Source organism: Athene noctua, chromosome 8 (genome assembly GCF_965140245.1).
Source record: "Athene noctua chromosome 8, bAthNoc1.hap1.1, whole genome shotgun sequence".
Lineage (NCBI taxonomy): Eukaryota > Metazoa > Chordata > Aves > Strigiformes > Strigidae > Athene > Athene noctua.
The window spans coordinates 17,821,915-17,836,985 of NC_134044.1; the positions used below are offsets into that span (position 1 = coordinate 17,821,915).

General features: G+C 44.7%; 1 protein-coding gene across 3 annotated transcripts in view; it reads right to left on the reverse strand.

The window, feature by feature from the left end:
* The window catches only part of LPP (LIM domain containing preferred translocation partner in lipoma), a 331,834-nt gene that overhangs the window by 252,375 nt on the left and 64,388 nt on the right, over nt 1-15,071 (reverse strand). For all 3 annotated transcript variants that reach the window (XM_074912516.1, XM_074912519.1, XM_074912517.1), the window contains exon 3: nt 7,435-7,540. The gene's annotated coding sequence lies outside the window, so the exon portion shown is untranslated. The remainder of the gene's footprint in view (nt 1-7,434; nt 7,541-15,071) is intronic.

The following is a 15,071-nucleotide window of genomic DNA, read 5'->3' on the forward strand; positions in this document are numbered from 1 at the left end:
ACTGGCTGTTTCCACAAACACAGCCCAGGAGATTTGGGTTTTTCCCCTACGTGTAGCAGGAAGGCAAAGGAGCAGAAATCCTCCGGCCAAGCATCACACTGCGAAGAGCTCTCCGCGCTCCTTAAAACACTGGAGACATCCGGCGTCACAACATTTCAGCCACAAACACGCAGCTGCTTGAAGGGCAACAGGCAGGAGCCTGCTAAAACACCAAGGGAAGGGGAAAGGATGAGTCCTTGGAGAAAAGTGCATGACTAAAAAGTTATTCAATCCAAAGCAGAGCACCAAGGAAAGTAAATTGTCAGTGTTTTGCAATTGTTTGCTGCACGTCCCTCAGAAAACATGCAGATCCCTGCTCGTCTACAACTCTGCCTCGAAACAAAACCCAAAAAGGCCCTTTTCCTGACAACAACTTCAAAATGTTTAAGCTCATTTCACCGTGTTTGTTTTGGTTTTTAATACAGTAATACACAAGAAATGACTTCTTTATTTTTTTTTTTTTTTTTTTTTTCCTCAAAGTACAGCTCCCATAAGCTTAAAAGTAAATGAGAGTGCTTTGCTTCCTGGGGTATGTAACTGGAACATTTTCCTAGCACCTAATAAAACATTGTTTGGTTGATACTAACCATTAAAGTATGTGTTTCAAGTCATGTAATGTTCCCTGTGAAATTTGCCTTTTTGCTCCATGAAAAAAGGGGCACTGAAAGGAATCCTGCAGCCATAAGGATCTCACTTATTTCATGGAAGTATCATTTTAAAAGCCGCACAACATGATCAAAGCACTGTTGAGAACAGATGTTCCAGGCTTTACAAATTCCAGCATAAGTATTTTTATGACATTTATCACTGCTAAATTCTTTCAGCCAATTTTTTTCCCTGAGAAGCATGCAGGCACTTTTCTCCTCGAGGAAGACGTGTTCACGCACAGCCACAGCTCCTGTCACCTCTCTTCCCATCATCCCTCCCCGTCCACCACGAAGGAGGGCCGTGCAGTTTCCCCAGCGGCTGCGGTGGCAGCCAGCCCCAAACACTACTGGTCCTGCAGAGCTGAGCATGGTGTTCCCCACTTCACAAGCAGCATTGATGTAGGACCTGTGTCACTGTAGAGCTCAGACTCTGGCTCTCAGCTGACTGTTCACACAGCCCCTCTCTCAGAAATCTCACTGCTCCACTACCCTGACACCAGAGTAAAGCCTCCAAAGCCCTCCATAAGGTTTCTTCTTGTTGATCAGGGCAAACACCATCACCATCCCTCAAGATCACAGCAGACCACCAATGCCATGACAAGCCCTGAGCAACCTCACCCAACCCCAAAGCTAAGCCTGCTTTGAGCTAGGGGCTGCACGAGAGACCTGCAAGGGCCTTTCTATCTTAACTGTTGGAGGACTACAGATCTCGGGTAGGAGTCCTCAATCACATCAACACCCAAGAAAGCACCTTCCCTGGTCCCCCAGCTCCTCCTACAGACGTGGGAACCCTCTGCCTGTGCACAGGACCTTGAAGAGTCCTTCCCTGGCTATAGCAGAAGACACTCACCAGTACCTAGCTACTAGGCTAGAGGCAAGCAAGAGATGCTCAGGTAGCTAATACGTTGGATGCTGCTAAAGTCAGACAAGCAGAGCCAGGACTGATAGCAGGGACCTGCAGGACTGTGGAGGAACCTGCTCATTCTGGGGAGAGCAGCAAGTCCCCCTTCCTGGAGGTGACCACAGAGGCAGAGAATGCCTATTTCAAGTGCAATTCAAATCACAGCCAAATTTCCACTGAGAGTGAAGTTCCCAGGAATTTTAGCTCTCCACAGTCGGTTTCTGTGCATTCATCTTCCCAGGAGCATCACCAAGCTTTCTGGTTGACAGTGTGCAGTACTAGGCAGTTTCATGAGAGTGAGCTGTGTATCAACACAACAGTCACAACTACCCAAGAACCTGAAACATACAGTTTATCTCTGAAGAATAACATGGGTTTTTGTACCCCAAAAAAACAGGATCTGAAACAACCAGATCCTTTCAAATTTCACATATTCACAGAAGAGGGTGTTTGTGAAGAGGACCCCGCAGCACATCACTTCTCTAATATGTGCCCAGTTTAGTTTCACCTGTTTCCATGCACTCCCTTCCCAATTCCTACAACCTGCTTGCACATCCTGTTTCACTATGAACATGAGCTTCTGCCCCAGGGCAGCACTGCCTTCACTTCTCCTCATGGGGTGAGCTTAGGTAACAGTCAAAATGGAAGAAAAAAAAAAAAAAACAACAGACAAGTTTACCCCTCTTGCTTGTCCAGGCTGTGAGCCCAATCAAGGCATTGCCAGGGCTGTGGCAGCTCTTCAGCATGGCATGGGATACCACCAAAACGGCAAAGGGGTAAAACTTCGGGGCACCACCAAAGTGCCAGGTCCACCATGAGTTATCCATCAATAAGACGGGAGAGCAACCTCCAAAAAAGTAGCACAGAGCAGAGGAGGTCTCCCAGAGCAAAGAAGGATGAGGAAAACACATGAGAGGAGAGACATGTCAAGTTCCAGTGACAGAGAGAACAGGGATGCTGGAGGTGAGTACACCTCTGTTGTTCTGAGGAACAAGCAGGACAATGGAGGGTCATAATCTGAAGAACTCAAGCAGAAGCTGAAGGGTGTTGGAGGAGCAAACTCAAGCAGAGGCAGGGCCTGAAAAAAGCCTCCACCAGCAAAGGAATCACAAGCAATCACAGCAACTGTCTTCCTCTTGCCAAAAGCCTATGCTTTTCCTGATGGAACTCTTAGTCTGAAGACTTTTTCTGTTGTTTAAAATTAATTTACTTCATTTATGAGGTACAACTTTGTGTTTTAAATGTACACAGGAAATTTGCCCTCAAAATGCCTTTTGCTGAAAATTAAAATACACCCATGAAATCTTACGATGCTGGCAAGAGGGATTTTCTCTGTGTATGGGCACACATGTATGTATGTGCACAAGCAGGTGCATGTGCACAAGTATACATGCATTCACATCTACGCTACAGCTTTTCTGCAAAAGGACTATTCCCCAGTGTCCTCAAAGGAAGAACAGAAACAGGGGGAGCACACAACACTGTCACACAGTCACACCATGCTCCTCCACTCCAACCTCAGAGACAGCCAGCACTGACATCAAAGTCCTGTCTGGTCCTTCCCCTCTGCTGCAGGCACATCGTCCCTGCAGCACACAGCTGCATCACCTCCTGGGCTGCCGCCATGGCTGGGACACGGGGCTGGGACACCCTGCCCTTGCACTGCTCCAGTGGCAGTGCCATCAGTTACAGAGGGGGAGAATGCTGTCTTCAGAGCCTGGGACACAACAAGGGAATTTTAAAAGGGCACTCAAGTTGGCATCAGGACTTATCAATATTGTTCTGTTGAGTTAACATCACAACCCTGCTCCAGACTTGAGCTTGTTTCAGCACCTTGTCTTCCCACCCCAAGCAAATTTGCTGAGCGATTTTAAGAAACAGAAAAAGGCTGTGACCAATTTTCAGGCCCTCTGATTTAGCCATTAAAAAAGAAAAATAAATCCTACAACATTTTCTTCTTGTTTTTCTAAATAAAAATAATGTATAGCCCTAACTTGATAATAAATATGCTCAAAAGCTGTCCTTAAGTAAAAGCTTTTGATAACAAATTGCCTGTGTTAACTGCTATTTTACTGTTGAATTTTTTATTGTTGCTTAAGCACTGCAATTATGCTAATAAGCCTGAGAGGATGGTACACTAAAGCATTGAATGTGACAGATATAATACTCAATAAAATGTTAATCTTACCTGAAAATTGGAATCAAACAGCCTTATTAGTATTTATGGATATGGCATCTCCAACATGTTTCTTAAGAGGAATACGTATATGCAATAGATATTTCCAAATATACCCTGCTATTTCTCGCGCCTCCATACGATTTAACTCAAGGTGGCTATTACCCCTGCTGCTAATTGCCAGTCCCTTTTGGAATAAGAAAAAAGAGTGTCGGTGTCTGGACTGTGCATAACTCCTGTATATTGGAGGGCTTCTCTCCCTGGCACGTCAAAGAAGGCAGCTATCCATGGGGATGGGGACACCTCTCCCCAACTCACGGCAGGGCCACCAGGTAGGGTGCAGCAGCACACAGCGAAGGCACCCTTCTGCCACCTTCAGTAATCTATTTTTACTATATCTCTACTTTTATGTGCAAGGCAGGTAAATCCAGCAAAGGTTTAAGTTATTTACAGGCATTGGAGAAATGGCTTTTAGAATTTAAGATGGGACTAAACACTAATTTATCTATTTTATTTTTCAGCCGATGCTGACAAGGAATCAGACACATCTGTTTCACTGAAAGCTACAGCTTTGCAGAGTTGGACCCAGAGCCACAGGGCTGTCACAGGGGATCTGTCACTGAAGTGCCACATGGTTTTCCACAAGTCACATTGCATTTTGCACCGTTACTTCACGACCCAGCCCCAGTCTGCTTTCTCTATTGATGGCATAAATTTTTCAGAGAATGAGCTGCCTTTCACCACATGTAGCTTTTCTTTTTTTCACCAAACCTACGGGTCTCAGACCCAGCCTTGGGGTTCCACTGCCATGCAGTCTCCTGTGTGTAAAACAAGTGGTCTTCAACACTTTCACTTTCTTCTCTATGCAAGGAGGAAGAAATAACCTCAGAAGAGCCACATGCTTCTGACAAACTATACTTCCATCCATGACCACACTCTATAGAGAGACCATTTCTACACAACAGACTGGTGTGGGTTTCAAACACTGCAGGTTAATACTTTAATAGCAGCTGCTGGCTCCCAGCTTCACTCCTCATGCTTCTCTCACCCACAGAAGTCAATTCTGCTGACAGGACAGCAGAAACATCGATAATCAGCATTATACTTTCTGACAGAAGCAAAATTCTGGCCATTGGATGCTGCAAGCCTCCTTGGTGGCAAACACTAGGTGGGAGACATCTAGGAACTATTTTCATGAACTGTCACAGCAGGGAAAACCCAACCAGCTGCCCACCAAACTCTGGGATTCCCAAAGCGCCCAAACGCTCATAATGAGCAGCCCACAGGGCACTGCTCACAACACACCAGGACACGCTAGGACTTTCTTAAGCAACGCCTGCAGTGCACACTGGCTTGCACTCGGAGTGCAAGGATGGAAATGGGACTGCTTTGCAGGACTCAGAGCTTAGAACAGCTCCACAAAACCTCGTTTACAGGCATAAGCAAGGAGTGCGGCATTAGGTATAAAAAAAAAAAATCAGTTGCAAAATCAAAGAAAACTACTAACTGACTGACCTTGCACCTTGGGGAGCTGGGAGATGCATCCAGGGCTCCTCTGGCCCAAGGTAGCCCCAGCACGAGATGACAGACACCCAACCTTCAGGCGCAATCAGCAAGTTAACCAGGCACACAGCTGCGATGTGCTGTGGGACCGTAAGGCAACTGCTCCCATAAAGGTGGCAGGACTCATCTCTGCCATGTTAAGTGAGTCTTGTCATTATTTTCAACCCTGCAGGGAAATCTCAATTGAACTTTGGCATATTGTTTTCTTTTGCTAAGCAGCAATGCTTGAATGTTAACTCCAATCCTGACAAGCATATTTATGGAGTATTCTTTGCAAATAATCTTACCCTGACCAGCCTGAGAGGTCTGAATCACAAAAAATGATAATAACAACAATAAAAAAGCACAAGGCTGGAAAATCATCACTGCCATTGGCACAACCCCTCAACTTATTAACTGTCCTTGCAACAAGGTGAACTGCAAGGTCTTAGATTTATTTGACTGATTGAGATCAAAAGATCAGGGGGCACACTGTATCTTTCCATGAACGTTTTGCTTTCAAGATTTGAGCAGATAGTTGCAGGAATTGAAAAGCTCAACAAGAAAAAAAAAGAATAAAGAGGAAAAAACCCACATACAAAGGTGACTTCAGAAAGGCATCCCCTTATTTCTCTCTTGACACCATCCACATTTCTTAGAGTTATTTCAAAGTTTCTTCCATGTTCCCATACCCCTGGGACACAACAGCTTATCTCTGCTAAGCAGATGATGATAACAAACAATAAGACACTACTATAACTCCAGAGGGGACATCAGTATTTGCTGACATTAAGGATGAAAGATAAATATAAGAGAAACCAAAAGAATCCCAAACAAACTCCAACAGGAGACTGGAGAATTTCCCATTGGATTTTGGGTGTCCTATGAGACAGGACAGGTATCTCACTGTACTTCTTAATCAGATCGAGGAAGATGAAGCACCTGAACCCCATTCCTCTCATGATGAAGGCTCAGAGGCTGCCTGAGCCCAGGCAAGGTTTGTCATCTGCAGCTCCCAGGAGAGCGAGGAATAAGCAAGGGAACTAAATGAGCAGCCATCTTCAGGACATAATTTCAAGACCCAGCTGGTAAGCCAGCATTTTTAAACACAGAAAAAGCCTGCTGCGTTTGCTGTTCAAGACAGGACAAAGAAACACAATGGAGAACAGGAATAGAAGAACAAGAAAAGAAAAATTAAACTCTCCTCCATTTCATCAGCCCCTGGAAACAGAGAGAAAGTAATCACTTGGTTCCTCTGTGTTCCAACATGATATTTGTATTTTTCTCAGTATACCTGTATCTGTAGCGTTCTGTTTTCATGTCACAATAAAATAGATGAGATTACCCACCTGAGAGCAAGAGTAAAGCCTTTACATGGATCACAGAAGAGACACAAGCTCCCAGGAACTTGCTACAAAGGAACCAGAGTTGATACAACCTCCTGGTTTTATCACAAGTTTACATTACATGCGAACAACAGAGGAACAACAGAGGATTAAACTCCTTTTGTGCTAGCTTACACTTCTCTCCAGATCACGATCACCATCCAGTTAACAAAGACACTGATCACCAGAGTTAACTGCTGTTCTATCAAAGCTCAACCTCAGACCAGGCAGCTTCTTTTGCACAAATACACTGAGCTTTGCCTTTTACCTTACCAGTTTTGAATAAGGTTGCTGAGATAAGAATTTCACATGCTCCCATTTCTAACCATTGATGGGTTAGGAGGGCTCTCCAGAAGTCATCTAGTCCATTTCTCCACCATATGGAACGATCAGTTCTCCTAAAAGCATGTCTGCTAGAGCTATTCAAACTTCTTCTTAAGCCTTTCCAATGACTGAAACTGCTTAAGCTTCTTGGACAATCTGTTCCAGTGCTCAGCTATTCCTAATGCAGGAGATCATTTACTAATGTCTCATTTAGATTTCTCTTGTTACCACTTAAACGCATAATTTGTCTTATTTACAGCGGGCAGATTTACAGTTTATTCCCTCTCTCCACAACAAGTTCACTATTTCCAAAATTTACAAGCTGAGGCACCAGTGTGGCTTGTCTTCTCTTTGCCATTCTGATTCTGCTCAAAGCACTTTCTTCACCTTGTTTCTCTGCATGTGTATTTCTTTTCTTACCCCAAGAGACGGGCAGGTAGGATATCACAAGGCTGTTTCAGGAAAAGATGCACACATCCAAAGGCTGATGCATACAGGCACACACAGCATGCAGTTATAAAGTACTCTGAAAGAAGAAAAAGAAAATATTTGTGTTTAGGATGGTGGGCAGAGGGTCCAGTAGTAAGGAAAACCCAACAGCTCTGAAGTGTAATTTCTTCCACCCCACTATTTAACATTCAAACAGATCTTCAAAAGCAACATCAGTGACTATAGATACATCATGCGCCACCACTCAAACTTGGCCACATTTTCTCTGACAATCACCATAAGTGTTTGATAAATCTGTGTTCTAGGAAACGAAGTGCTCACTGACTTTGTAGAAGGTCCTGTCAAGGTATAAGCAATACCCACCACACATCAAAAATCAGATGGCTCCGACTCCAAAGCTTTATTCACTGTCACAGAGGACAAATCTTAATGTTTTCACTGGTGACTTTATTTACAGTGTCACTGAAACCAACAGAGACACGACTTCTAGTCTGAGATTTGAGCGTGTATAATTATGGGATAGACCCAGAAGAGAAAAGTAAGGTCTGAGGAAAGATTGAGTAACTTTTGTGTTCACAACACAGTCCTTGCCTTCCAATCTTCAGGATGTTCTATCTAGCAAAATGAAATCTTTCTCCTGAACACAAGGGTTTGGTGACAACGAGGAAATAATAAAGAAATTATTCACATGAGTGTGTTTTGAAACACAGGGAAGACCTCTGAATAACAAAAACATTCCAAATTTCATGAGAGAGAACAAGCAACAGGGAAGAGCAACAGTAATACTTTTGCCATCTTACTTTTGGAGGCTCTCAGAAAAACAGAGCTAGATGGTAGCAGACAATTTGCCACAACAGCATTTTTCATCAGTGGATTGCCTTTTGCACCCCATCTTGTCTAAATTCCTGTTTCCCCTTAGCAGGGGCTGCTGTTAGCCCCAAAGGATCAAGCAGCTTTGTAACAAACACACCTTCTCCAAGGGCTGAAGCCAAGAAACACTTAATTTGCCACCTGCTGTGAAAACAAGATGCCTGTTGCACATCTAAGGATGTGCCAGTGCAACAACTCAGTGTCCTCTCCATGCACCATCCATCTGACAATCCCTTTTGCTACTGCACTTTGTCCATCTCTAAGCTTCCACTTGGAAGGCTTTTGGTTTTTTTCCTTTGCAATCTTTCTCAGTCGCCCTGGACTTTTGCTTTCCTTGATCATTTCCACCCTTACCAATGCCAACACTTAACAGCCGGCCCAACTACCGTCAGCACAGGAAGGTGACATGCTCCTATTTAGCACAGATTTGATAACAGAAGTGCTAAGTGTTTCCAAGACTAAAGAGGAATACCTGCACCAATAACGTCCCTACAGCAACACACAGTAGCTGCAGAGATTGAGCAACAAATGCCTGTTGCTGAAGATGAAGAACTCAAAGTAAGCTCAGAATATATGATGGCCAACTAATAAAAGAGTTTAAATGCATGCTCATCTCTGAGGGTAAAAGTAGCTCCAGAGACTTCAGCAAGATCATCTTCAGACGTGTTACCACCCAAAATACTACTGAGAAGAGGATGTTTAGCAAAGGAGAGAGATACAAGGAGCGTTTCCACCAAGAAAATACACCCGTTTCTATAGCTGAACTACAACAGCTGTTGAAAACCATGGAGTAGCGTTGAATGGCAGCTCAGGACAGGGAGCCAAGACGAGTACCACGTGCAACTGAAACTGCCAAGGGATTAAGTTAGGTCAAATGTAATTACACAAACTGGAACCTGGCCAGGGTACTGGCTGGTTTAAGAAAATTAAAAGAGGTGTTCAGAAGTTTCAGAGATGGAGTCCTCCTCCTGTTAATTATTTGGTGAGTCAGTCACTGAAGCCTCAGTACTCTGGGAGGCTGTCTGAAAAAGGGGAAAAAATGAGGCATAAACTTGAAAGGCATTAGAAGCGATTACCAAAAGCCTTTGTTCTCCATGGCAATCCTTGCTGCACTAGTGCACGAAAGCCTTTCATATTCATGCTGAAAAGTGGCCTTAGTTCCTTTGATACTTCTGGGAGGAAGCGTTTAAATTTACAAATATCCCGCTGTCAGAAGTTACAGACAACAGTCGAGGAACTTTTGCGTATCCCGGCCAGATCATACACAGCTCTAAACCCAGTTCTCAGGCAGGCAGTGCTCCTGCTGAAGGAAGGAATGCAAACAAGGACACATGGAAGCTCATTGAGACCTGGAGCAATGTCTACTCTACTTGCTAGCTGTGTATGAAAGCCAGGTCATGTGGAAAAGGAGGTTGCAACCATGTGAGACAGTGGCCTCACCTTCACGCAGATTTTGGAAGATGGGGAGCATGCAAGGCAAGCAATGGTGAGGAGACCAGAAAGGATGCTTCGTGGTCTGGCAGCTGAGCATCACTTTGAAAGGTTAGATCCCATTTATGCCTCTGCCATAAACCTCCTGAACAATAAGAGGAAAGTCACATATGTAAAATTTTTCCCAGATATTTATTTCTGTGCCTTTTCTGGCTAACTACAGGCACAGAAAGACCACGTCCAGAAGTGACAGGAACCAGCAGTCATGGATTGAGATTCTCCGTTCAATCTCTAATTGAAACTTGTACTATAACCATGTACAGCACTACAAAACATGAAGTGTTCTGAGAAAACAGGCATTGTAAGTCTCAGTTTTGGCACCTGAAAATAGTAGATGCCTCCGCTACCTCTGCATCAGAAAATCATCATTAGAGATACACTCATTACTGTCTTTGAAGCAGTTGGATGAGACAGTAAAAGCAGTATGGAATTCAAGATTAACCTTTTTAGGTAGCTTATTCAGTGAACTGTTCAGATGATGCACATTAAATAAACCAATTTTTTGACTGATGTGAAGAAAACAGAAAGATTAAATAACTATCTTCTCAACAAGTGCCATACACCAGGCATGTTGAGTGACATGGTTTCCTCTCGAAGCGACAGCAGGTGAACACAACTGAAGCCTCTGCCATATTGATTTTGTGCACTTTTTTTTTTTTAACTTTTCAGAAAACAAGCCAGAAAAAGGCAGACATTTCACAGCACAGATTGGTGCAATTTGTGCTAATGGCCTCAGCATAGATGCAAGCAGCAGCTCGCTTCTCTTCGTGTGGAACAGTCAACAGGGACAAGTTCTGGTGAGACAACTGCTACCACAGCACACCTTGCCCCAGCCCAGCAACACCTCCTCCAACAGCTTCATAACAAGCAGGACAAGAACTATGAGCAAAGGAGAAAGTCTGTGCTGTCTTGCAATGGTGTGCAAAAACCAGACACAAGCAACTGTGAAACAAGGTTGTAGTCTCTGCTGACCACATGCAAGTTGTTGTACTTCCAAGATGTAGTCAAGTGCTCTTCCAGATAGCAAAACTACAGATGCCCTAAATCCCTCATCCCTGGCACTCCTCTGACAAGGCAAGTCACTTCCTTGGAGTCTTCAGGCACCACAGAGACAGGAAGGACACAAATTTCTAAATAGGCGCAAAAGAGTACTACAGTTCTTTCCATTCTTCCAAAAGGCCTTCCAACCAGCCGCCTCTGAAGCAGCTCCACTGCTTCGGCTGGAAAGACCTGCAAAAAGAGGTTTTGACAGAAGCAGAGACCTAGCATGGGAAACCAGAGCCAAAGTGGCACAAGTCAGAGGAGACTGTAAGCAGCAGCATTATACTGCTTTTTGAGTTTAAAATATTCAGCAAGGTCAATACGGAGCATACAGCTATCTCCCGGCCTGTACACGCCCCAAGCTATAGGCACGGGCAGCACTATGCCAACGGCCCTCACCTCACCTGCACCAGGTCTCCGCAGCAGTCACCAGCAGCTCCCAGCCCTAAGCACCCTCATTAGCAAAAGGTGGAGAGGATGCTTAACGACGATGTTATTGCCCCGAACAGCGGCATGCCTCATCCCTTCCCCTCAAGTCAGAATGAAAAACCATGCACCGCCTTGGCGCTGCAGGGAGCACTCGCCCCGCTCCTTGGTGCAGGCCATCGCCAGAGCCATGCGCCAGGACTGTTACAGTAAGGGAAAAGAACAACACTGATGCTAAGCAGACTACAAAGAATGTATTTTTTAGCATGACCACACACACCAGGCCAACCCACACAGCACATACTGGGGAGAGCAGGGCAGCCCAAAGGGTTTCATGCTGAAGAGGGACCAGCTGCCAAGAAGAAAAGGTGGCTGGAACATGAGGGGGAGATCTCCCTGCACAGCAGCAGTGATTAACCGATACTGATAATGGCCTCTAGTACCTGAAATGAAGCATAAGGAAATGTCATGGAAAGGACTAATGCCAATCAGTAATAAAGACAGAGTCAGGGCTGTTGCTCAAATAAGAATTTTTTTTTTTTGCCTAGGTTACTTGTTAAAAAAAAAAAAGTTTCCGCATGCAGGGACATCCTGTTCGCTGTATTAAATTAAAGGGATGATTCAAGAGGGAACAGCTTTCGGTAAGCAAGGGGGGAAAATCAATTTCAGGTTGCTACGGACAACTGGGCTGTCTCCTGTAAAACTAAATTGGATTCAGCTCTACGAACCTGAACGCTAAACGTTCCCTGAAATACAACACACACACGCTCTCTAAATAAATAAATACAATAAAATACAGTCTTGTGTCATCACCTAGTTTTTTTTGTTTGTTTTTTTTTGCTGAACTAAGGATGTGCTCAAACCGGCTAATTACGGCAAAATACAGGACTGGAGTTTTGGCTCAGCAGTAGCTTTCCTGACTGCCAGTTCAACACTGACTGCCGCCTTATGGGGAAAAGATATTTAATGGCAGGGTGGCATTTGGCAAAATGAATCAGAGCAGTGCTTGGATTCACCATGCTCTGGGCCCTTTCATGTGCTCTGGGCTTGCAGTGAGATCTAAAACAACGTTCTGCTGATCAAAGCTCCTGCAGAGCTCAGCTAGCAAAGGCTGGAGAAAGCTCAGTCTGGGGCTTTCAAGTATGTTTTAGTTGATGCTGGATGGAGACAGTTTAATATGCCCATGGTCCTTGAATAGCCTGAATAGAAATAACACCCTCCATCTGAGCAGCAGACTTGTGGCCACAGCAGCCAGGTAGGAACCTTGCATGGAGGAACCACTGGGGACAACACAGTGGCTGTGGTCTGACAGCTATCCTCTCCCCACACCTTGCACTGGAATAATTTCAAACAGGTTTTAAGCACCATCCCCACTCACTACAGCAAGTAAAAATGTGTGGGCACAAGGCTGCATCACCTCCATGCCTGTGGGACATTCTCCTCCAGCACACCAGCAGACCAGAGCAATGCAGAGACCCCCTCTGCAAACCACAGATCCCCCAGTTCTCACATCCTGCTGAGCAAGGAGAGCAGGGAACACTGGCAGCCCTGGGAGCCTCACCACCCCTCTGTGCCAGGCACATTAATCCCATCAGTCCTTGAGAGCCCAGGGGGGACTGGGAGCTTGGGAGAGATGTTTAAGAAAACAGAGGCACAATTTGGCAAAGATGAGAGCCACGGGCCAGGGTCTGCATCAGGCTTCTCATGGGTTGGAAAGAAGATGAAATCAAGGTGTGGGGGAGCTGATACCCCATGAAATAAGGGAACTGGGCTGCAGCACAGCCTCCAGCATGATGCCGAGCTGGAGCTGCACAGCTAGTTATGTTCCTATAATCACACTGAGCTCAGCACCAACCATGCAGCATCTTTCTGCATCACAGATGGACCCATGGGACAGACATCAGGCCATCACAACAGCTCACTTAGAAAATGAAGGGTAAGAGCTGGATGCCAAACTCCAAACCTCTGGTCAGAGAGGCTGGAGCAGAGGAGATCAGGCATCTGATTCTGTACCCTTCCCCAGTAGCTGTTAAGCAATCAAATAAATCCATCTAGATCAATCTCTCCATCAAGACAACAGGAAACATTCCTATCCCACGATACTATAAGTCTTAATTTTATGGAGCAGTTGATGTTTTTCCAATGAAATGTACCATTAAAATATAAGATTTTATTAGCAAAATCAATGATGTGTACAGAGACAGTCCCTCATGGCTTTTAAAAAAACCTATGAATAATTATAAAACTGATAGCAATAGAGAACATTGTGCAATTATTACAGCTGTTTTACAGGATTCTCTAATAATGATGGCCCTTACTTCTGGTAAGGCACCTTAAGTCAGTACCACAAAAAAAAAAAAAAAAAAAAGCACAACAGAAGCACGGCATTCCCCTGCACTTAGAGGGTGCAAACATGGTGCCCATTTTGTGTTTAAAGAATTAACTTTTTTTTTTTCCCAGCAAGAAGAGAACATTGTGGAAAATAAAACACCGCAACATTTACAGAAATATTCACCAGCCACCCATCTATTTCTCCTTCTTCATCAGTTCCAGTGTTTTGTTCAATTAGAAAAACAACTGGGGGAGATTTACTCCCATTTAAATCTAGCAGAAATGGAAGCCAGAGAGAGGCTGTGACCTTTCAGCACCCACAAAACACATAATGGTCCTTAACCATACACACAGGTCAGGTATCTGCAAGCATCCAAAAAGCCTCTGCAAGCAATACACCCACTGGGGACACAGGAGTGGAGTCCTGACACCCATTTTTCCCACCAGGCTCACTGGTTTCCCATGATGAGCAGCCACAATGCTGAACCAACAGCCAGGGCTTTGTGGACACCTGAGCGTGGCTGCCCTTCAACGTTTCATCCAGCACCACATCCAGCTGTGGAGCTGGGATGGCTGAGGCAGTTGGACCTCCCCATCTCCAGAAGGAAGCCAGATGCACATGGGACCCAGGCACTCACTATGCTCACCTCCCACAGGATCCTCCCAGCATGCCATTCTCCTGTTCTCAACGGGTAGGCATCATCCACATCAATACCATCATAAAGAGCTCAGATAGTCAAATCATTGAGGCACCCTAAATCCAACGCTCACCAAGCCCACTGTCCAACTTCTCAGGAAGCTCTGGCTAACACACAAGGAGCACCATTAAGTCCCATGTATTGCAAAGAGCTCAAGAATGTGCTTATGTGAAATGGTGTCAAAAAAACAACAACTGCCAGTTGTACCCCAAATGTTTTGCCTAGCACCTACACCTACCTATACACAGGTGCCTAAGGTCCACTCAGAGGAAAAAAATAAAGTCTCTGCTCCACCTGGCTTTAAACAACCTCCGGATGTGTGGGGGGATGGATGAGGAAAGAGTAACAAGATTACTCAACAGATGTTTTCATTAGCATAAATTTGCCATTCATTTCTCTTTCTTCTACCATCAAACTCCCCTATTATCCTCGCTGGATAATTTACAGTGCTTGTTTCAAAGTACAGTCTCTGAGAACAGAGACAGCATACACTTGATAATGTAAAGTTCAAAGAGCTGAGCCATGCATGACCGGCAAGCAGATTGTTGCTATTTCCTTACATGTATAAAAGGGCTTTGCCTTCATGCAATGCTGGAACTTGTCATCATGAAACACCCTCCTATTACAACATGGCCCAGAGGAGCTACTATTTTGGGTCCTAATAACGTGCTTGGTTTTACAGGAAAGCAAGAAGGCAAGTAACATGGAACAACCCAGCTGTCAAGTAGAGAAACAGATGGAATCCTCACG